Source organism: Symphalangus syndactylus, chromosome 7 (genome assembly GCF_028878055.3).
Source record: "Symphalangus syndactylus isolate Jambi chromosome 7, NHGRI_mSymSyn1-v2.1_pri, whole genome shotgun sequence".
In the NCBI taxonomy this organism is placed as follows: Eukaryota; Metazoa; Chordata; class Mammalia; order Primates; family Hylobatidae; genus Symphalangus; species Symphalangus syndactylus.
Window position 1 is genome coordinate 47,682,085 of NC_072429.2, and position 24,323 is coordinate 47,706,407.

Genomic DNA, 24,323 nt, shown 5'->3' on the forward strand with positions numbered 1-24,323 from the left:
GGGAAGGGCATATAGTGAAGTGAGTTCAGGCTAAGACCTACCTGAAGGGTCAGTAGAAGTTAGCTGGGAGAAGAAGAGAGAGTTCCAAGCCAAGGGAACATCATGTAGGGTCAAGAGATGCAAGTTTCAGACCGGGCACGGTAGCTCACGCCTGTAATCCCAGCACTTTGGGAGGCCAAGGTGGGTGGATCATCTGAGGTCTGAAGTTCAAGACCAGCCTGGCCAACATGGTGAAACCTCATCTCTACTAAAAATACAAAAAATTATCCAGGCATGGTGGCGTGCACCTGTAATCCCAGCTACTTGGGAGGCTGAGGCAGAAGAATCACTTGAACCCAGGAGGCGGAGGTTGCAGTGAGCGGAAATCGCACCATTATACTCCAGCCTGGGGAACAAGAGTGAAACTCCATCTCAAAAAAAAAAAAAAAAAAAAAAAAAAAAGAGAGGCAGGTTTCAAGGAGCTGAGAAAATGTGTCAGGAAATCTGGCTGAGGTACCAGTAGGGTAGTAAGTGGGGCCAGAAAACAAGAAGCAAGAGAAGTGTGTGGGAGTGAGGTAGAAGAGCCCAAACTGGGTTAAGGGGTCATGACTTTACCTTTAGGGCAGGGGAAACCATTTAAGAGTTTTAAGGAGAGTGATATAATCAAGTTTGCATTTTAGAAAGTAGACCAGGTGAGGTGGCTCATGCCTGCAATCCCAGCTCTTTGGAAGATTGAGGCAGGAGGATTGCTTGAGGCAAGGAGTTCAAGACCAGCTTTGGCAACAGTGCAAGAGCCCTACTCTACAAAAAATTTTTTTGAAAGAGTGAGGCATGGTGGCGTGCACCTGTAGTCCTAGCTACCCTGGAGGCTGAGGCAGGAGGATCGTTTAATCCCAGGAGTTCAAGGTTTCAGTGAGCTATAATCATGCCACTTCATTCCAGCCTGGGTGACAAAGCCAGACCCTGTCTCTGAAAGGATTACTCTGGGTGCAGTATGAAAAATGGATGGGGTTGGGCCAGAGTGGCAGTCCTAGAGATGAGTTAGGGAGTAGTCCAGGCAAGAAATGGTGATCTGAGTGATGATGATGTTGGTGGGGAGAGAGGTCATATTTGAGTTGAGATTGAGGATAGTTAGGAATTTGCCTGGTCTAAAACGTAGGGGGAATACTGGCATTCCAGACAGAGAAAATATACATACAAAGGTTTCAAGAACTTGGCATGTTCTGGGAAGCACATGTGATTATGTATTTAGAGATGAGGTAGGAAAGAGCCAACCTTTGCTGAAGAATTTGTGAAGCCCAGGGTGAAGCCAAAGCCGTTTTGTTAGAGCTGGGGAAGGAGAGAGAAGGTATGACCATCTTCTGCAGTTACCCAAAATACCCAGAGGGGTTCCAGAGGGTCACGATCCATCCAAGCATTTTCAGAACACACATATCACCCAGGAGTCAGAACACAAGGGCAAACAATGTCCAAGGAAGTGAAGTAGAGCCTGGAAACGAGAGTAAGCAAGTGAACTAAGAAAATAAGTAAGGAGAATGGGGAGAGACCATCTGCCAAGCACAAAGAGGTGGGTAAGACTGAGTGAGATGGACCCCATCAGAACCTGGAAGTCCCTCCTGCAGAGTTGCCCAGCCCCAGGACTCAATCTTTCCTCTTCTGCCTCCAGATCTCAAAGGTGCCTTGATAGATATCTCTAATTTGTGGCCGGGCGCAATGGCTCACGCCTGTAATCCCAGCACTTTGGGAGGTCGAGGCGGGTGGATCATCTGCGGTCAGGAGTTTAAGACCAACCTGGCCAAAATGGCGAAACCCCATCTTTACTAAAAATACAAAAATTAGCCGGGCGTGGTGGTGGGCGCCTGTAATCCCAGCTACTTGAGAGGCTGAGGCAGGAGTATCACTTGAACCCGGGAGGCAGAGGTTGCAGTGAGCCAAGATTGCACCATTGCACTCCAGCCTGGGCGACAGAGTCAGACTCCGTCTCAAAAAAAAAAAAAAAAAAAGAAGAAAGAAAAATATCTAATTTGTTTTCCAAAGAAGAGAGTTAGAAATGGATAGAGAGTATAGACCAAAATTAGTATAATGGTTAAAAAACTGGGCTCTGCTTCTTCCTTGATCTGTGATTTAGGGCAAATAACTTACTGAACCCGTTTCATCACCCATGGGTACTAAAAGCTTGAAATGAGGTAATGTGAACAGAAAGCTGACATAGTGAAGGCTCTCAAGAAATCTTTGGTGTTACTAAGATTTTGGTATGAGCCAGATGAGACAGGCTGTGCAAAGCAGCAAGGACTGAGTGGAAAGGGAGTGAGTTCCAGCATGCTCAAATCCTTCAATGGCTTCCATAGCCTACAAAGCAAAACCCTCCACCAAGGCTGGTTCCTGCCTACCTGTCCTTCCTTGTCACCCACTGTTCACAACCTCACTTTACAGACTGTTTTATCACCTTTTGTGATTCCCAGAACATACTATGCTTTTCAAGCCTTTCCTTTGCATATGCTGTTCTTCTGGAAAGAAAGTGGCTCCTCAAACCTGTCTTCAGCACCAAATATCAAGGAGCCTTCAGAGCCCTAGAGCAGGGGTTAGGAAGGAACTCAGAGTATGTATATTGTGAGAGGAGCACCATGCACTAAGGAGAAGGAGGCGCACAAGAAAGTTAATGTGGCTCAAATAAACATTTGACAGAGTGCTTAGGTGAGACAGAGGGACGGGCAGGCAGGTCTTGGGCAGGCTTGTGGTGGTAGTGAGGCTAAGACTAGAAGAGAAGAAGGAAAGTGGAAAGGTTTAGGGAAGCCCCAGCATAGCCCTGGCCTTCTACCTCCTTCCCTGTTTTCTCCCTCCTTCCTTCCATTAGGGGCCAAGTTCCCTGGGAGGTAACTGCAAGCCTGGGAGTGTAGCCCAAATACCCACTTTTTCCTTTTAGGAGCCTCTACTAAAGCACCAGGATACAAAGGTCCAGTTATCTGGAAAGTGCTTTAGAAAGACATGTGCAAAGGGGCTGGTCACGGTGACTCACGCCTGTAATCCTAGCACTTTGGGAGGCTGAGGCAGGTGGATCACAAGGTCAAGAGATCGAGACCATCCTGGCTGACATAGTGAAACCCCACCTCTACTAAAAATACAAAAAAAAATTAGCTGGGCGTGGTGGCGCATGCCTGTAGTGCTAGCTACTCGGGAGGCTGAGGCAGGAGAATTGCTTGAACCTGGGAGGTGGAGGTTGCAGTGAGCTGAGATCGTGCCACTGCACTCCAGCCTGATGATAGAGCGAGACTCCATCTCAAAAAAAAAAAAAAAAGAAAGAAAGACATGTGCAAAGGACTGTGGAAGCCAGGAAGAAGGTATGGCTAACCCAGCCTAGGGGAGCCTGGAAAGGCTTCACAGAGAAGGGGAGCTTGGTCTTGGAAAAAGAGGAGATTATCAAATGGGAAAGGGTTTCCAGGTGATGAGCACAACATGAATGGAGTCAGGTTGTGCTTGATCCCTGGACGTGGAGGAAAAGGAGGAAAGGAGAGGGAGAGTAGTTTTTCTTTTTTTTTTTTTTTTTGAGACAAAGTCTTGCTCCTTTGCCTAGGCTGGAGTGCAGTGGTGGGATCTTGACTCACTACAACCTCCACATGCCAAGTTCAAGCGACTCTTGTGCCTCAACCTCCCAAGTAGCTGAGATTACAGGCATGTGCCACCACACCTGTCTAATTTTTGTATTTTTAGTAGAGACATGGTTTTGCCTTGTTGGGCAGGCTGGTCTCGAACTCCTGACCTCAAGGGATCTGCACGACTCTGCCTCCCAAAGTATTAGGATTATAGGCGTGAGCCACCGCATCTGGCCTAGATTCTTCACTCCCTCTCCTTTCCTCCATCTCCAGAACTGAGCTCTCCTTGCTTCTCTCTGTCCTGGCTCATCCTTAGAATCACCGATGATGATGATGATGATGATGATGATAATTATTATTTTGAGACAGGGTCTCACTCTGTCATCCAGGCTGGAGTGCAGTGGCACAATCATGGCTCTTGAACTCCTGGGCTCAAGCAATCCTCCCACCTTAGCCTCCCCAGTAGCTGGGGTACAGACGTGTGCCACCATGTCTGGCTAGTTTTTGAAATTTTTAGTAGAGACCGGGTCTCCCTTGTTGCCCAGGCTGGTCTTGAACTCCTGGGCTCAAGCCTTCCACCTCAGCCTCCCAAAGTGCTGGGATTACAGGCATGAACCACTGTGCCCAGCTAGAATCATTGATTATTAGAGCTGAAAGAAATCTTAGTGATTTTGTAGGTCATTCCAATCTTTGAATCTTGCAGTAGCGGAAATGGAGACCCAGGGGGAAGAAGAGGCTTGTTTAAGGTCTCTCAGTGGATGAGGAACTTAGACCCAGAACTCAGAGTTTCAGACTCATCTCTGCTCACATTTCCCAGGGCCACATTGCCTCACCCACATTCGCCCCATCATTTATCCCCCAACCTCAGGGGCTGGGTTTTTTTTCCAGGTGAGGGCAGAAAATGAATTTTTACCTAACATTGTTATCTAATGATAATAAATACAACTATCCTTTATTGAATGTTTACTGTATGTTGGGCACAGTGTAGATGCTGGAGACACAAACAGAACAAAGACTTTACTCTCATGTAGCTCAAACTCTAGTGTGGAGAAAGAAGTTAATAAACAAACTTATCACATATCACGTGGCAAGAGATATTAGGAAAGTTAAGGGCAGAAAGGGGAATTGAGTCCAGCGGTGGTGGTTGATGCCTGCAATTCCAGCACTTTGGGAGGCCGAGGCGGGCAGATGGGTTGAGTCCAGGAATTTGGGACAAGCCTGGGCAACATGGCAAAACCCTGTCTCTACAAAAAATACGAAAATTAGCTGGGCATGGTGGTGTGGGCCTGTAGTCTCAGCTACTCGGGAGGCTGAGGTGGGAGGATCACTAGAGCCTGTGAGGCAGAGATTTCAGTGAGTTGAGATTTTGTGAGACCCTGTCTCAAAAAAATAAAAAAATAAAATAAAATAAACCTTAAAGGCTTAAAACAACAGTGATCATTTATTATCTCAATGATTTCTGAGGGTCAGGAATTCAGCAGGAGTTAGCTGGGTGGTTCTGACTCAAGATCTCTCTTGAGGTTGTAGTTAAAAGATGTCAGTGGCCAGGCACGGTGGCTCACGCCTGTAATCCCAGCACTCTGGGAGGCCGAGGTGGGCGGATCACAAGGTCAGGAGATCGAGGCCATCCTGGCTAACACGGTGAAACCCTGTCTCTGCTAAAAATACAAAAAAAAAATTAGCCAGGCATGGTGGCAGGCGTCTGTAATCCCAGCTACTGAGGAGGCTGAGGCAGGAGAATGGCGTGAACCCAGGAGGCAGAGCATGCAGTGAGCCGAGATCGCGCCACTGCACTCCAACCTGGGTGACAGAGCGAGACTCTGCCTCAAAAAAAAAAAAAAAAAAAAGACGTCAGTGGCCGGGCATGGTGGCTCATGCCTATAATCCTGACACTTTGGGAGGCGAAGGTGGGTGGATCACCTGAGGTCAGGAGTTCGAGACCAGCCTGGCCAACATGGTGAAACCCTGTCTCTACTAAAAATAAAATTTAAAAAGATTAGCCGGGTGTGGTGGCAGGCGCCTGTAATCCCAGCTACTCAGGAGGCTGACGCAGGAGAATTGCTTGAACCTGGGAGGCAGAGGTTGCAGTGAGCCAAGATCACTCCATTGCACTCCAGCCTAGGCAACAAGAGAGAAACTCTGTCTGAAAAAAAAAAAAAAAAAAAGCTGTCAGCTAGGATCACAATTATCTGAAGGCTTAACTAGAGCTGGAGGATCTGCTCCCAAGACAGCTCATTCATATGGCTATTGGCTGGAGGCCTCAGTTGCTCACCATGTGGACCTTCCCACAGGACTGTTTGAGTGTACTTATGACATGGCAGCATATTCTCCAAGAAGGAGGGCAAGGAGGAAGCCACAATGCATTTTCTTTAACTTTTCATTTTGGAGTAAATTCAGATTCACAGACAAGTTGCAAAGATAGTATACAGAGTTTCTATAGTCCCATGTACATTTCACCCAGCTTTCCTCTAATGTTAATATCTTACATAACCATAGTACATTTGCCAAAACTAATAAATTAACACTGGGGGCCGGGCATGGTAGCTCACGCCTGTAATCCCAGTACTTTGGGAGGCAGAGGCTGGCGGATCACGAGGTCAGGAGATTGAGACCATCTTGGCCAACATGGTGAAACCCTGTCTCTACTAAAAATATAAGAATTAGCTAGATGTGGTGGCACATACCTGTAATCCCAGCTACTCGGGAGGCTGAGGCAGGAGAATCACTTGAACCTGGGCAGCAGAGGCTGCAGTGAGCAGAAATTGCGCCACTGCACTCCGGCCTGGGTAACAGAGTGAGACCCTGTCTCAAAAAAAAAAAAAAAAAAAGGTACATTACTGTTAACGAAACTTTTTTCAGATTTTATCAGTTTTTCAATTAATGTTATTTTTATGTTCTAAGATCCCATCTAGGATATTATGTTGAATTTAGTCATCATGTTTCTGTAGTCTCCTTAATCTGTGACAGTTTCCCAGTCCATCTTTTTTGTGACCTTCACAATTTTGAAGAGTATTGATCAGATCTTTTGTAGAACATCCCTCAATTTGGGTTTGTCTGATGCTTTCTCATGAGCAGACCGGGGTAAGCACAATGGCTTTTGTTACTTTGTCTTAGAAGTCACACACCATTACTTCCATTCCATTCTTTAGAAAGGCGTCAGTAAGTACATATAACAGTTAAGGGGAGCGGAGTTAGTTCTACCTCTTGAAGGAAGGAGTATCAAAGAATTTGTGGGCATATTTAATGTGCTTATTTTCGGGGATCACTTTGTAGGCTTTATTTATTTATTTTGGGGGGTCACCTAGGCTGGAGTACAGTGGCATGAACACAGTTCACTGCAGCCTCAACCTCCTGGGCTCAAGTGATTCTCCCATCTCAGCCTCCTGAGTAGTTGGGACTACAGACATGTGCCACCATGCCTGGCTAATTTTTATATATATATATTTTGTAGAGATAGGGTTTTGCTATGTTGCCCAGGCTGGTCTCGAACTCCTGGGCTCAAGCAATCTGCCCACCTTGGTCTCCCAAAGTGCTGGGATTACAGGCATAAGCCACCACTCTTGGCCTTTGTGGGCATATTTTAAAAACACCACAAAAGGGTCAGGGAAGACATCCCTAATGAAGTGACATTTGAACAAAGACTTGAAATAAGGAAAGGAGCAAACTATGGGGGTATCATGGGTAAAGCTTTGTAGACACAGGGGACAGCCAGTGCAAAGGACCTGAGACAGGAGTGTGAGTAGCAACGTTTGAGGAATAGTCAGAAATCCCATGTGGCTTGCCAGAGAGAGCAAGGGGGAAGAGTGTTAGGGCATGAGGTCAAAGTCTGTGGACTGACAGTAAGGAAGTTAATGTGGGGTTTTGTAGGACATGGTAAGGAATTTGGATTTTAGGTAGGGTGAAATGGGGAGCCATTGAAGGGCTCTGAGCAGAGACTTGATTTTATTTAATTAATTAATTTATTTATTTATTTATTTTGAGATGGGGGCCTCACTCTGTCACCCAGACTGGAGTGCAGTGGTGCAATCTCAGCTCACTGCAACCTCCACCTCCTGGATCCAAGCGATTCTCCTGCCTCAGCCTCCCAAGTAGCTGGAATTACAGGCACAAGCCACCACACCTGGCTAATTTTTCCTATTTTTAGTAGAGACGGGGTTTCACCATGTTGGCCAGACTGGTCTCGAACTCCTGACCTCAGGTGATCCACCCACCTTGGCTTCCCAAAGTGCTGGGATTACAAGTGTGAGGCACCACACCCAGTCAAGACATGATTTTAAAAAGATCACTCGGCCAGGCCTAGTGGCTCACGCCTGTAATCCTAGCACTTTGAAAGGCTGAGGCAGGCGGATCACCTGAGGTCTCCAGCCTGGCCAACATGGTGAAACCCTGTCTCTACTAAAAATATAAAAAAATTAGCCAGGCCTGGTGGCGGACAGCTGTAATCCCAGCTACTCAAGAGTCTGAGGCATGAGAATTGCTTGAACCTGGAAGGTGGAGGTTGCAGTGAGCCGAGATCATGCCACTGCACCCCATCCTGGGTGATGGAGCAAGACTCTGTCTCAAAAAAAATAAAAAATAAAAAATAAAAGGATCACTCTGACTGCTGTATGAATAGACTATAGGTGGCAAGAGTGGAAGCTGCATGTAAGATGAGGAAAAACTCAGTGTTCCTTCAGCAGGAGGCTCTTTCCATAGTCCAGGTGAGAGATAATGGTTACTATCTAATTTAATCTCTAACTAAACGGCCATTATGAAGATTAAATAAGACAACACATTTAGGGTGCCTGATGCATAGTGGGCGCTCAGTACAATAGAGCAAGGAGCAGCGTGTCAAGAGGAGGAAATGAGCATCTCTGGGTTTGAACATTATTCTTTTATGCTCAGTATGTGGCTTGGCTCAGGGCTTTTAAGGAAGAGAAAACTCATTTCTTGACTTTGAGGTGCTGAGTTGGGTGGGTTGGACATTCCTGCAAGAAATAATTCCAGCATGGCTAAGTTCTACAGCTGGTTCAGCATAGGGATTCTGAGGGTGCTGGGAGGAATTCCTGATTTGAGCAAAGTACCAAAGAGGAGACTTAGTGTTAGCTAAATGGAGAAGAGAGAAAGGGACTGTTAGGCAGAAAGTATAGCATTCACAAAAGCCCAGAGGTGTTTCTGTGCCCACTTTAACAGCAATCATCCTTCTATGAGGCTCGGAGGAGGTGGCTGAGCCAGGTCAAACTCAGAGCTGTCTGAATTTCAAGACCTACATTTCCATTTACCCCGACACATGGCTGGTCCTATGTGACAAGCCCCTCCTGCACTTAACTCATGGTCTTGCTGGTTATACCCCCAGCAGACCCTGCCATGCAGTGGATTGAGGAGTTCTCAAAACCCTGAGGCCTTTTATCCTCGAACTAGTATTACTGTAAGTAACACTAAATAGCACATACAGAGGGAGAGGAAATCGTTCTGTTGGAGTATGGAGCTCCTGTGGCCAGAGGCTTTGGCAAGCCTCTGGCTACAGGGTAAATGTGAGTGCTGTGGTCCTGAGGCCCCTCTCCCACAGACTCACCAGCACTGATTCAAAAAACCCTGCAAAATACTCCGCCCATTTTACAGATGGAGAAAAGTGCCCTCTGCCGGCAGAAGACTTTGGTGTGAGAATGAACTTCCTCTTGGCCTTGGAAATCACCAATTACAATTCAGCTGGGTGAGCTTTCCCTCCAGAGAGACATGGGAAAGAGAAACAAAGAAGCAGGAAAGCCAAAAGGACAACAGAGAGCTAGAAAAACTAGGACAACACTATTAGAGGATGCAGAATGAATCGTGGCAGGAAGGGGCAGAATGTCTGAGGAAAGTTATTTAAAAAAAAAAGAAAACAGCTGAAGAGTAGTAAGGAAAAAATGCATTTTCTCTGAAATTAATGCCAGCTGATCATTGTCCCCTTTGTTTCTACAGGGCGATATAGCAGCTTCAGCACCTGTGCTCAGTTCACCCTCACTAGCACCCCGCAGGAGAGGCAGGGCGGCGATGGCTCCCCGTGAGATTCTCATCCTTCCATTCCTTCATTCCTTAAACAGATATTTATTAAGAACTGACTTTGGGTCAGAGACTGTTCAAGGTGCTGGGGATATAATTTTTTTTTTTTTTTTGAGACAAGATCTCACTCTGTTGCCCAGGCTGGAGTGCAGTGGTGCAATCTCAGCTCACTGCAACCTCCGCCTCCCGGGTTCAAGCCATTCTCATGCCTTAGCCTCCCAAGTAGCTGGGATTACAGGCATGTGCCACCATCCCTGGCTAATTTTTGTATTTTTAGTAGAGACGAGGTTTCCACTAGGCTGACCAGGCTGGTCTCCAACTCCTGACCTCAAGTGATCCACCTGCCATGACCTCTCAAAGTGCTAGGATTACAGGTGTGAGCCACTGTGCCCGGCCTGGTGCTGCGGATATAATTGTGAGCAGGCAATAAACAGATAAGTGAGTTAATAAGCCCATTTTAGACAGCAGCACATACAATGAAGAAAATGAAACAGTAAAACGATGGGATGTGTCCAAGAGGCTGCCCCCCAACTAAGGTGTTCTCACCTGGGCAATGACAGCAGTTAACAGGACCTTCCTCACCAGGTCGCCGTGAGGATTGTAGGAGTTAATAGATGTAAGCGCTGAGCACAGTGCCTGGCAGACAGCTACTCTCATCATTATTATCCTAGTGCAGGCAGGGTCCATTTCTTAGAGGCTGTTTTATTACCATCGTTGGATTGTGTGCTCTTTGAAGGAAAGAACTATTGTGTATATTGTTTTCTGTTGAATAGACAACCCCATAGCACAATTTCTGGCATATAATCAGTAAATATTTGTTGGATAAGTAAGCAAATTCCACCCCCCTCTTTTTTTTTTTGAAATGCAGTCTTGCTCTGTCACTCAAGCTGCAGCGCAGTAGCACAACCTTGGCTCACTGCAACCTCTGCCTCCGGAGTTCAAGCAATTATCCTACCTCAGCCTCCAAAGTAGCTGGGATTACAGGCATGCGCCAACATGCCTCGCTAATTTTGTTTGTTTGTTTTTCAGTAGAGACGGCATTTCACCATGTTGGCCAGGCTGGTCTCAAACTCCTGACCTCAAGTGATCCACCCACCTCCACCTCCCAAAGTGCTGGGATTACAGGCATGAGCCACCACACCTGACCACAAATTCTCAGTTCACCAATAGAGAAACCAAGGCCCACTGGGCACAGTGGCTCACACCTATAATCCCAACAGTTTGAGAGGCCAAAGCGGGCAGATCTCTTGAGCTGAGGAGTTCAAGACCAGCCTGAGCAACATGGTGGAACCCCCATCTCTACAAAAAATACAAAAAATTAGCCGGGCATGGTGGCACACACCTGTAGTTCCAGCTTCTCAGGAGGCTGAGGTGGGAGGATGGCTTGAGCCTGAGAGGCAGAAGGTTGCAGTGAGCCAGGATTGTGCCACTGCACTCCAGCCTGGGCAACAGAGCTACACCCTGTCTCAAAAAAAAAAAAAAAAAAAAGAAAGAAAAGAAAAGAAAAAAAGTGAGAAACCAAGAATCAAGGCTGAGAGTTTTGAGGATTAAAACCATCCAGCTAAGTTAGTGGCAGAACCTAAGCCTCTGGATGAGAAGGATCCAGACCCAGGGTTTGGTAGAGCTCAGTCCTGATGGCTCTAGAGCCCATGTGCTCTCTGGATAAAGGTTGATGGAGAATGGTGGGATGTGGCTGGAAGAGATCCAGAGAGGCTTTTGATCCCACCTCAAAAGTAGGCTTAAAAGGACCCCTGTGACCTGTGACTCTACTTATTCTCCCAATCTCTCTTGACCAACTATAAAGACAAGAAGAGCTTGGCACCCACCGAAAAGACGTCTGAATCTTGCTCATCCTTGCAGCCAAGGGCTATTCCCCAGCAGCAAGCCACATTTCCTGCAGAATCATCCATTCCTTTCACCACTAGCCCCTTGGCTACTGAGTTTTCCTTTTTTCTTTCTTTTTCTTTTTCTTTTTTTTTTTGAGATGGAGTCTTGCTCTTGTTGTCCAGGCTACAGTAAAATGGCACGATCTTGGCTCACCGCAACCTCCACCTCCCAGGTTCAAGTGATTCTCCTGCCTCAGCCTCCCAAGTAGCTGGGATTACAGGCATGAACCACCACACCCGGCTAATTTTGTATTTTTAGTAGAGATGGGGTTTCACCATGTTGATCAGGCTGGTCTCGAACTCCCGACCTCAGGTGATCTGCCTGTCTCAGCCTCCCAAAGTGCTGGGATTACAGGCGTGAGCCACCACACCCATCCTAGTTTTCCTTTTTCCTGTCCTTTCCTTCTGCCCTCCTTGCCTAAAGCTCTCCCTTTCGGAGCCCTGTCTCTTCCCCTCTCATTCATTCCTCTTGTTCCAGATCTCCGATCTTTATATACCTCCCCTTTTCCTTTCCCTACTTCCCTCCCTCCATAAAGCAATAGCCTTGCTCTTTCTTCCCTAGACTGAAGGGCAGTAGTGTAGTAAAACAAATTGCTGTCAACAAAAGTACATTTCCACAGTATTCATCCCCATGCCTCTGAGAAGATTTATCAGGGTCTCTCACCCTGCACTGCTATGTAAATGTAATCTAATGGAAATATGATATCTAAGGAGTCTGAGGATAAAGTCTCCATAAAAACTATCAATTACTCACTGTGGCTTGGGTTTGGTTAACGCACTCACTGCCTTGCCTGGCTCCTGCCTCTCCCCGTCTTGGGGGACAACTTGACAGGTGGTGACAGCTTATAAAAGATGCTTTCTGCTTCCTTGGGCCCTAGGAGGTCATCTGGAGGATCAAATGTTTGCAAAGTGCTTGAGAAATTATAAAGTGCTACATAATTCAAGGGTATCATTATTTCTATTGTCATGTGGGCTGTCTCTATGCCTCTTTGATTTGACAGATGTCTGCTCTGCCTGCAAGCCTCAGCTAACCCCGTGCTTGGGTATCTATAGCCTCCTTTTGCCTGCCTGCACCTATAAGCATTACTATCTGAATTCCCTCTTTCTAGGTAGTCCCTGGGAACCCTGGAATCATATTGATGTCTGTTTGTCCTAATAGTTGAATAGGAAGATAAGCTGTTGATGGGGCTGAGAATCCTCTGAGTAGCCCTCCACATTTCCACCCCGGAGAATGGGGCAGGTCCACAAAGGGATGGAGAACTAGAAGGGAGGCTAGAGTTGAAACCAGACCCCAGAACAGCTGTGCCAAGGGCCTCAAGATTGCATGTGCTGCCCTAGATTACTCAGGGGGCTGTGCTCAAAGAGGCCTACACTGCCCTCTGTTCCCAAGACAGGAAGAGGAGCCTGGCAGTTAAAAGCCCAGGATGTGGGTCCTGGGTTTAAGTCCCAGCTCTGCTACTTTTCACATTTCCTCTCATTTTTCTTATTTGCCTGATGCCCATGATAATTGTGTCTATATTAGAGTTGTTGTAAGGAATAAATGAGACAGACTTGTGAAGAGCTTAGCATGGAGCAAAACCATTTTGTTGTTTTAAGTGTCAATCAGAATGCTTTCTAGATCATGTGCCTTGCTGGTCAAAGATCTGGCCATGAGGATACAGAACTTGCCTGGTTACCTTTCCTAGGAAAGGGCCCTTAGATGTGGGTTGTGTCCATTCCCCCTTGGGATCAGGCTGCTTCAACCCAGCAGCCCCTGGGGGCTGCAGTTGAGGGGACTGTAGGAGGCATTAGAAAGGCAAGAAGAGATTTGGGGGAGGTGGGTGTCTCTTATGTAGAAATGTCAAGAGTCAGAGCTGAAAGTGAGGGAGGTGGCGGGGGTGGGGGGAGGAAGGAAGAATATAGGATGTCTCTAAGCAGCCAGAATCCAGATGGGGCTGCAACTCTGGGGCCCTGGCACTTCCTGCCACCCCCAGTCTTGGGAATGAGTCACTAGAGGGAGGAGTGCTGGAGCCATCATGCTCGGCCCACAGAGCATCGGGTTCCGTTCCCCAAAAGAGGACTGGTGGGAGGCAGAGGGAGATCCAGAGCTTAGGGGCCGAGGGGAGCTAGTCCAGGGGAGAGGGCAGGAATTCCTAGGGCTCAGTTCACCTATTGCAAGGCCAGGGAGGCAGGCCTTATCTTCCACCTCCTGTGCCAGCTTCATTCCCCATCCTGGCATGAAAAATCGACCTACAATTTCTCTTCTGATTTCTGCCTCTGCCTGTCCTGAGTAAACTCTATCCAGTTTTCTCCAGAGAGGGCTGTTTCATATCCTTCTGGTCACCCACAGTAGGGGAGGGGACAAGGGTCTACTCTGCCCTTTTCCACCTGGCTGACTCTTAAAGTCTCCTCCCCTTTCAAAGCCTTTCTCTCTGCCTCTGAACAACCTGCCCATGACTCTGTTTTGGCCCTTAGCTTATTTATGGGGATTTTTATTCCAGGAATGCCTTATACCTCAGCCTTCCAGCTTCTCAGTCAGGGTCTTCCTTACGTCCTTAGAACCCAGCCAAATGTTAGGCATAAATGTATGGATATAGCATTGGCCCACAAATATTGTTTTTTCTTCCTCCTTTAATTGTTGTCATTCCTTGGCTCTTCTTTATAGTTTTCATTTACTGAGCACCTACTATGTGCCAGATGTCTTTACATATTCATGTATTTAATCCTCAAAATGACCTAATACACATTTTACAGATGAGAAAACTGAGCTCAGTGAGGTTAAGTAACTTGTCCAAGGTCACATAGTCAGCAGGTGGCAGAACTGAGATTTGACAGCAAAGCCCTCACTTTTTTGTTTTATTTTAAAAAGCTGTTGGCTGGGCGCAGTGGCTCATGCCTGTAATCCCCGCACTTTGGGAGGCCGAGGTGGGCGGATCACGAGATCAAGAGATTGAGACCATCCTGGCCAACGTGGTGAAACCCCATCTCTACTAAAAATACAAAAATAGACCAGGCGCGGTGGCTCACGCCTGTAATCCCAGCACTTTGGGAAGCTGAGATGGGTGGATCACAATGTCAGGAGTTCAAGGTCAGCCTGACCAAGATGCTGAAACCCCATCTCTACTAAAAATACAAAAATTAGCCGGTCATGGTGGCATGCGCCTGTAATCTCAGCTACTCGGGAGGCTGAGGCAGGAGAATCACTTGAACCCAGGTGGCAGAGGTTGCAGTGAGCCAAGATGGAGCCAGTGCACTCCAGCCTGGGCGACAGAGTAAGACTCTGTCTCAAAAAACAACAACAACAACAACAAAAAAAAAAACCCCAAAAATTAGCTGGGCATGGTGGCATGCGCCTGTAGTCCCAGCTATTCGGGAGGCTGAAGCAGGAGAATTGCTTGAACCCGGGAGGTGGAGGTTGCAGTGAGCTGAGATCGTGCCACTGCAGTCCAGCCTGGTAACAGAGCGAGACTGTGTCTCAGAAAACAAAACAAAACAAAAAACCAAGAAAACTATTATTATTATTATTTTTTAAATACAACTATTAGACGTCTTAGTGGTAACAATTTCATATAGAATTTTTTGTTACTTTGTGGGTTGCCTATTTCTTTACTGATATTTAATTTATATACTAGACAATTCACCCATTTAAAGCACACAATTAAAGTTTTTAGTATATTTACAGATCTGTGCAGCCATCAACACGACCAATCCTAGAATATTTTCATCACCACAGAAAGAAACCTCATACCCATTTGTAGTCAATCCCAAATTACCCCAACTCTAGGCAGCTACTAATCTATTTTCCATCTCTATAGATATGTCTGACATGGACTTTTTATATAAATGGAATCATGCAGTGTGTGGCTTTTCCTCCCTGGCTTTTCTTTTCTTTTTTTTTTTTGAGACAGAGTCTCTGTCCCCCAGGCTGGAGTGCAGTGGCGCGATCTCGGCTCACTGCAAGCTCTGCCTCCCAGCTTCACACCATTCTCCTGCCTCAGCCTCCCGAGTAGCTGGGACTATAGGCGCCCGCCACCACGCCTGGCTAATTTGTGTATTTGTAGTAGAGAGGGGGTTTCACCATGTTAGCCAGGATGGTCTCGATCTCCTGACCTCGTGATCTGCCTGCCTTGGCCTCTCAAAGTGTCAAAGTGCTGGGATTACAGGCGTGAGCCACCGTGCCCAGCTTTTTTTTTTTTTTTTTTTGTGAGACCCAGTCTCACTCTGTCGCCCAGGCTGGAGTGCAGTGGCACCATCTTGGCTCACTGTAAGCTCCGCTTCCCGGGTTCAAGCAATTTTAGTGCTTTAGCCTCCCGAATAGCTGGGACTACAGGCGAACGCTGCCACACCTGTCTAATTTTTTGTATTTTAGTAGAGACGGGGTTTTACCGTGTTGTCCAGGCTGGTCGTGAACTCCTGAGCTCAGGCAATCCGCCTGTCTCAGCCTCCTAAAGTGCTGGGATTACAGGCATGAGCCACCACACCTGGCCAACTGGCTTCTTTTACTTAGCATAATGTTCACATGATTTGTCTATGTTGCAGCATGTATCAGTATTTCATTTGTTTTTATTGTTGAATAATACTCCATTGTTATACCACATTGTATTTATCCATTCGTCAGTTGATGAGCATTTGGATTGTTTCCACTTTTTGGCTATGATGAATAATGTTGCTGTGAACATTCGTGTACAAATTTTTGTGTGAACACATGTTTTCAATTCCCTTGGGTACATATCTAGGTGTAGAATTGCTGGGCCATATGGTAGCTCTATGTTTAACATTTTGAGGAACTGCCAGATTGTTTTCCAAAGTAGCTGCACCATTTTGTAATACCACTAGCAGTTTACGAAGATTCCAATTTCTTCATATCCTCTCCAACACTTGTTGTTATTTATCTTTTAAATTATAGCCATTCTAGTCATGTGAAGTGGCATCTGATGTTTTGCTTTTCATTTCCTTAATGGCTAATGATGTTGATTATATATATATATATATATTTTTTTTTAAATTTTATTGAGAAAAGGTCTCACTTTTTTTTTTTTTTTAAGACGGAGTTTTGCTCTTTTTGCCCAGGCTGGAGTGCAATGGTGTGATCTCATCTCACTGCAAACTCTGCCTCCTTGGTTCAAGTGATTCTCCTGCCTCAGCCTCCCAATTAGCTGGGATTACAGGTGCACACCACCAGTCCCAGCTAATTTTGTATTTTTAGTAGACAGGGTTTCACCATGTTGGACAGGCTGGTCTTGAACTCCTGACCTCAGGTGATCCACCTGCCTCAGCCTCCCAAAGCACTGGGATTACAGGAGTGAGCCACCACGCCCGGCCAAGTTCTCACTCTTTTGACCAGGCTGTAGTGCAATGCCATAATCATAGCTCACTGCAATCTCAAACTCCTGGGCTGAAGCCTCCCGAGTAGCTGGGACTACAGGCACATGCTACCATATCTGGCTAATTTCTTTATTTTTTATAGAGATGGGGCCTTTCCATGTTGTCCAGGCGGACTTCAAACTCCTGGGCTCAAGCAATCTTTTTGCCTTGGCCTCCCAAAGTGCTGGGATTACAGGTGTGAGCCACTGCACCCGGCCTGATCATCTTTTTATGTGTTTATTGCCCATTTGCAGATCTTTTTTTTATTTTTACTTTTATTTTTGAGATGGAGTCTCCCTCTATCACTCAGGCTGGAGTGCAGTGGCGTGATCTCGGCTCACTGCAACCTCTGCCTCCCAGTTCAAGCGATTCTCCTGCCTCAGCCTCCTGAGTAGCTGGGATCACAGGTGTACGCCACCATGCCTGGCTAATTTTTGTATTTTAGGTATAGACAGGGTTTCACCATGTTGGTCAGGCTGGTCTCAAACTCCTGACCTTGTGATCCCCCTGCCTCGGCCTCCCAAAGTGTTGGAATTCCAGGCATGAGCCACCACGCCCAGCCTTGCAGATCTTCTTTAGTGAAATGTCCATTCAGATCCTTTGCCCATCTTTATCTTTGTTATCTTAAAAATTATTTCTTTTTTTGTAGAGACAAGGTCTTGCTATATTACCCAGGCTGGTCTTGAACTCCGGGGCTCAAGTAATCATCCCACTTCACCTTCCCACATAGCTGGTACTACAGGTGTGTGCTACCCACCGCTTGTCACCTCAAATCTATTCCATTGATCTACAAGTCTGTCTTTAGGCCAGTACTACACTGTCTTGATTATTATAGATTTGTAGTAAGGTTTGAAATAAGAAAGCCTTAATCCTCAAACTTTGTTCTTTTTCAAGATTGTTTTGGTTATTCTGGGTCTCTTGCATTTCCATATAATTTTTAGGATCAGCTTGTCAATTTCTGCAAGGAAACCAGCTGAGATTTTGATAGAGATTCTGTTGAAGCTGTAGATCAATTTGGGGAGAAAGCTCTTGCCTTTAGCCAAGACACCATACCAGCTCTCCATTCCAGTGCAAATGGAGAAGAGAAAAGCATATAAGAGGGGACAAAGAGAAGAGAAGAGGAGGAAGAGGAGAAAGGAAGAATAGGCATCCATATGGAGCAAGCCGAAGTGAATCCAGGGGTGGGGAGGTCCCAGGCCAATCAAGAGGCAGAATCTCAGGAAAAATGAATTCTAACTTAACAGGTACATACTCTATTAACCACAATTTCAGCCCATATGTTGGTAGATGGCCTGGCTTTTTACCTCCCCAAATCATCTCCCTCTTCTCCCCAGGATCTCTTCCAAATACCTGGTGGTTATGAGGATGCCTTACATGCCTTGGTTTATGGGATTTAATGAAAGCTCCTGTTGAAAAGACCGAATAAAACAGCCCCAAGAAAAGTCTCAATAATGGAAATAAATGAATCTCATTCCCACCCCTTTTCTGCAGTGGGAAGTGTTACAACCCTTCTTGGTGAGTATCAAGGGAGTTGGCCTGCCCTGGGACCTCTGTTCTGGAGAGACTGGCATATGGAGGGTGTTCATGGGTCCCTAAGGGTGCTGTGGGGTGTGCAGGGTGGGGAATGGGGTTGACTCTTACAGCCTGATGATGTGGTGAACTCAGCTTGGCCCAAAGTGTTTTGCTACAATCTGTGCCTTCTGTACCTCAACCAGACCATCTTTCCAGCTAAAAACTGGTGAGGGAGTGAGGCTATGAGAGGTGGGGGTACAGGATAGAGGAGAAATGAGCGTAACTCCCTGCTAGTGGATAGAGAAAGGATGATTGAAATTGCTCATTTAGCAAACGATTTAGCCAGCTGTGGAAAATCCTATTAAATAACAATTCTTATCTCAGTCTCTTGCTCTTGGGAAGAGCACCTTTGGGCTTTGTGAAGACCAGGGCACAGTCTCTTCTGAATCTGGTCAAAGAATTTTCACCAATAAAAAGTTAAAACGCAGAGACAGGCAAACTTCACCAGGTCTCCTTTCCTCTTTCTACCCCTTCATCCTACTCCCTCATATCATCTGTTAATTATCTGGTTAGTTGAGCCTTTTCTCTACCCATTGTAATATAAATAGCAAGCATTTTATGGGTCCCTGTTAAGCAATGTGATCAGCATCAATTACCTAATGAGACTCTGGAAAGTAGTGGCGCTATCTCGGCTCACTGCAGGCTCCGCCCCCCGGGGTTCACGCCATTCTCCTGCCTCAGCCTCCCGCGTAGCTGGGACTACAGGCGCCCGCCACCTCGCGCGGCTAATTTTTTGTATTTTTAGTAGAGACGGGGTTTCACCGTGTTAGCCAGGATGGTCTCGATCTCCTGACCTCGTGATCCACCCGCTTCGGCCTCCCAAAGTGCTGGGATTACAGGCGTGAGCCACTGCGCCCGGCCTGGAAATGGGAGGAATTCTTAAATCCATCTCCCTGAGGAATTTGGGGCTAGGGTTTTGTTTCGTTTTGTTTTGTTTTGAGAGGGAGTCTTGCTCTGTCACCCAGGCTAGAGTGCAGTAGCGCAATCTTGGTTCACTGCAAGCTCCGCCTTCCGGGTTCATGCCATTCTCCTGTCTCAGCCTCCCAAGCAGCTGGGACTACAGGCGCCTGCCACCACGCCCGGCTAATTTTTTGTATTTTTAGTAGAGATGGGGTTTCACCGTGTTAGCCAGGATGATCTCAATCTCCTGACCTTGTGATCTGCCCGCCTCGGCCTCCCAGAGTGCTGGGATTACAGCCGTGAGCCACCGTTCCCGGCAGGGGCGAGGATTTTTAACGGTTTTGGAGTGGGCCAAAGTATGGAAATTGTGGATTGGTCGAAGAGTGCAGGGTGAAGTTATGGGACAGGGAGATGAAGAAACTGTTTTGATGCTGATTTGATTCCTCTGTGGGGTCTTTAAACCAGTTAGTATCAGCTGTTCTGCTGGAATTCAGGATCTACTAAAGCAATTTTTTTCTTTTTCTTTTTTTTTTTTTTTTTTTAGACGGAGTCTCGCTCTTTCGCCCAGGCTGGAGTGCAGTGGCGCTATCTTGGCTCACTGCAAGCTCCGCCTCCTTAAGCAATTCTTAAATAGTAGCCTGATGATTCTAATGTGAGACATCCTATCTATAGGAACAACAAGGATGCAGATGGTCAGTATCTAGTGTTACATGACTTTCAGTTATAAGGAAGAAGGTCAGAGTGCAGGCTGATTAATGCTTAAACTGTGTTTCTGTCCAGAATTCTTGTTAACCCTGTGAGGATGGCTTCATCCTCTGAGTGTTGAATGCCCAGGGAGTTGTCTTCTGTCCATGCTCATTTCTAAGTTATGTTCTCCAGCACTAATCTTTAAGTACTATCAATACTGACAACTCTCAATTTATATCTCTAGCTTGAACCCTGTCTTCTGAGCTCCAGACTCAGATATCTAATGCCTACTTGACATCTCCACTTGTATGTCTAATAGGAATCTCAAACTTGATATGTCCAAAAGAGAATTCTTGATTCCTTGTCCACCATCCCCTGGACCTGCTTAGGACCCAATTCTCTCCAAGCAGTATCTCCATTTACCTTTTTGCTCAAGTCAAATACCTAGGGATGACCCCTGACTACTTTTTTTCTCTTAGTCCCCACAGAATCTGTCAGTTCTGTAAGCAGTGTCTTCAAAATATATTCTGTATCTGACCACTTCACACCCACTTTGTCATTACCACTCTGGTCTGAGCCATCATCCTCTTCCACCTTATTTTATAGTCTATTTTCAACTCAGTAGTCAGAGTAGTCTTCTTCCTGTGTGCCATCAAGAATCACACCTACCAGCCAGGTGAGGTGGCTCATGCCTGTAATCCCAGCACTTTGGGAGGCTGAGGCAGGCGGGTCACCTAAGATCAGGAGTTCAAAGCCAGCCGGACCAACATGATGAAACCCCATCTCTACTAAAAATACAAAATTATCTGGGTGTGGTGGTGCACGCCTGTAATCTCAGCTACTCTGGAGGCTAAGGCAGGAGAATCACTTGAACCTGGGAGGTGGGAGGTGGAGGTTGCAGTGAGCCAAGATCGCACCGCTGCACTCCAGCCTGGGCAACAGAGCAAAACTATGTCTCAAAAAAAAAAAAAAAATTAAGTCAAGACCAGGTGCAGTGGCTCATGCCTGTAATCCCAGCACTTAGGGAGGCACAGGAGGGTGGATCACCTGAGGTTAGGAGTTCAAGACCAGCCTGGCCAACATGGCAAAACCTTGTGTCTACTAAAAATACCAAAATTAGCCGGGCACGGTGGTGGGCACCTGTAATCTCAACTACTGGGGAGGCTGAGGCAGGAGAATTGCTTGAACCCAGGAGGTGAAGGTTGAAGTGAGCTGAGATTGTGCCACTGCACTCTAGCCTGGGCAACAGAGTGAGACTTTGTTTCAAAAAAAAAAAAAAGACTATTAAGACAAATCTTATCTGCCTTCTTCTCAAAGTTGTCCAATGAGAAGGTGTTCAAAAAAAAATGCATTCTATTTTATTCAGGAAAAAAAAAGAGAGAAGGTACTCAACATTATTATTCTTTGAGGAAATGTAATCACTCAACAAGTTCTTCCTTCCCACTGCAAAGACAAAACCAGTTCACTGAAACTGTGGTATAGCAGTAAAGAAAGAGTTCCAGCCTGAGCAACACAGGGAGACCCTATCTCTACCAAAATAAATAAATAAATAAATAATAAAAAGCTAGGAAAGTGGTGAGTGCTTGTGGTCCCAGCTACTCAGGAGGCTGAGGTGGGAGGATCACTTGGGCCCAGGAGGTTGAGGCTGCAGTGAGCTGAGATTGTGCCACTGCACTCCAGCCTGGGTGACAGAGCAAGATCCTGTCTCAACAACAAAAAAGTTTAATTGATGCAAGGCCACACAGGAGAACTGAAATCTCTCTAAGAACTCAGAGATGATGGTTTTGATGGACAATTTGGTGGGCAGGGGGCCAGGGAATGGATGCTGCAGATTGGTTGGGCATGAAATCACTGGGGTGTGGAAAAGAGTTCTCCTGTGCTGAGTCTGCCTTTGGGTGGGGTCACAGGACCCATTAAGTCATGAGTCTCAGGATTGGACAGGATCAGTTGTTTGCCAAAATATCTAAAATAATCTCAAAAGACCAATCTTAGATTCTACAATAGTGATGTTATCTATAGGAGCAATTGGGGAAGTCACAAATCCTGTGGCCTCTGGTCACATGACTCCTGAGTAGTATGGGATTATAGAAACTATACCTACATTTTAGCAGAATTGAGCCTCCTCCCATAATCCTAATCTCATGGTCTTTCATTAGTTTTACAAAGCTGGTTTTTGGTCCCTGAGCAAGGAGGTGGTTAGTTTTAGGGAAGGACTATTATCATCCTTGCTTTCAAGTTAAACTATCAACTATAATTCCTCCCATGGTTGGCTTGGCCTATGCTCAAGAATGAGCAAAGATGGTTTACAGGTTAGAAGCAAGATAGTATGAGCCATGTCAGACTTCTTTTACTGTCATAATTTTACACAGGCAGTTTCAGAAATGCAAATTAAATCCACATTGAGATACCATTACATACCAACCAGAATGCTAAAATTCTGACAACACCAAGTGTAGATAAGGATATGGAGCAACTGTAATACTCACCCGCTGCTAGTGGGAATGTAAACTGATACATGCACTTAGGTAACCTGGCAGGTACCTGGCAGTTTCTATTAAGGCTAAACATACACCTTTTCTATTACCTATTAATCTACTCCTAGGTAACTACTGAGGATAAATGAGTGCATACATCTACAAAAACACGTGTTCAAAGAAATCTTCCTCATAATAGCCCCAAGTTGGAAATAACCCAAATACGCACTAAAGAGAGAATGGCTAAATCAATTGTGGTACACAGTCACGACTTACTTGACAATGGAGATACCCTCTGAGAAATGAGTTGTAAGGTGATTTTGTCATTGTGCAAACATCATAGAAACCTAGATGGGGGCTGGGCATGGTGGCTCACGCCTGTAATCCTAGCACTTTGGGAGGCCGAGGTGAGCAGATCACCTGAGGTCAGGAGTTCGAGACCAGCCTGGTCAACATGGCAAAACCCCATCTCTACAAAATACTACAAAAATTAGTCAGGCGCAGTGGCATGTGCCTGTAGTCCCAGCTACTTGGGAGGCTGAGGAAGTAGAATCGCTTGAACCCAGGAGACGGAGGTTGCAGTGAGCTGAGATCGTGCCATTGCACTCCAGCCTTGGCAACAAGAGTGAAACTCCGTCTCAAAAACAAACAGACAAAAAAATACAAAAATCAGTGGGTCATGGTGCAGGCCTGTAGTCACAGCTACTCGGGAGGCTGAGGTAGGAGAATTGCTTTAACCCAGGAGTTGGAGGCTACAGTGAGCCAAGATCACGCCACTGCACTCCAGCCTGGGCCACAGAGCAAGACTTCGTCTTAAAAAAAAAAAACCTAGATGGGATAGCCACCACACAGCTAGGCTTTATGGTATAGCATATTGCTCCAAGGTTACAAACCTGTATGGCATGTCACCATACTGAATATATGACACACTGGTAAGTATCTGTGTATCTAAACATATCTAGGCCAGCTGCAGGCACGGTCGCTCATGCCTATAATCCCAACACTTCAGGAGGCTGAGGCGGGGGGATCGCTTGAGCTCAAGAGTTCCAAACCAGCCTGGGCAACATGGCAAAACTCCGTTGCTACCAAAAAATACAAAAAGTATTGCATATGCATAATGACATGTTGGTCAGGAATGGACCAGATATACAATGGTCATCCCTTAAGATTATAATCCTGTGGCCGGTCGCAGTGGCTCATGCCTGTAATCCCAACACTTTGGGAGGCTGAGGTGGGTGGATCACTTGAGGTCAGGAGTTTGAGACCAGCCTGGCCAACGTGATGAAACCCCGTCCCTACTAAAAATAGAAAAATTAGCCGGGCATGGGGGCAGGCACCTGTAATCCCAGCTACTCCGGAGGCTGAGGCAGGAGAATCGCTTCAACCCGGGAGGCGGAGTTTGCAGTGAGCCAAGATCACGCCATTGCACTCCAGCCTGGGTGACAAAAGTGAAACTCCATCTCAAAAAAAAAAAATTATAATACTGTATTTTTACTGTACCTTTTCTATGTTTGTTTGTTTGTTTGTTTTAATTATTTATCTATTTATTTTGAGACAGTTTCACTCTTGTTGCCCAGGCTGGAGTGCAATGGCGTGATCTGAGCTCACTGCATCCTCTGCCTCCCGGGTTCAAGCAATTCTCTTGCCTTAGCTTCCCAAGTAGCTGGGATTACAGGCATGTGCCAACACGCCCAGCTAATTTTGTATTTTATATTTTGTTTTTGTTTTTCGAGATGGAGTTTTGCTCTTGTTGCCCAGGCTGGAGTGCAATGGCACGATCTTGGCTCACTGCAACCTCTGCCTCCTGGGTTCAAGCAATTCTCCTGCCTCAGCCTCCTGAGTAGCTGGGATTACAGGTGCCTGCCACCACG

The 24,323-nt window shown here is 46.2% G+C and overlaps 1 long non-coding RNA gene across 1 annotated transcript in view; it reads left to right on the forward strand.

Annotated features, from left to right (window-relative positions):
• Nucleotides 1-17,992, forward strand: part of LOC129486331 (uncharacterized) — a 49,507-nt gene extending 31,515 nt beyond the window's left edge. The window contains exon 3 of the long non-coding RNA XR_008658928.2: nucleotides 17,761-17,992. This is a non-coding gene — a long non-coding RNA (uncharacterized lncRNA). The remainder of the gene's footprint in view (nucleotides 1-17,760) is intronic.
• Nucleotides 17,993-24,323: the final 6,331 nt, after the last annotated feature.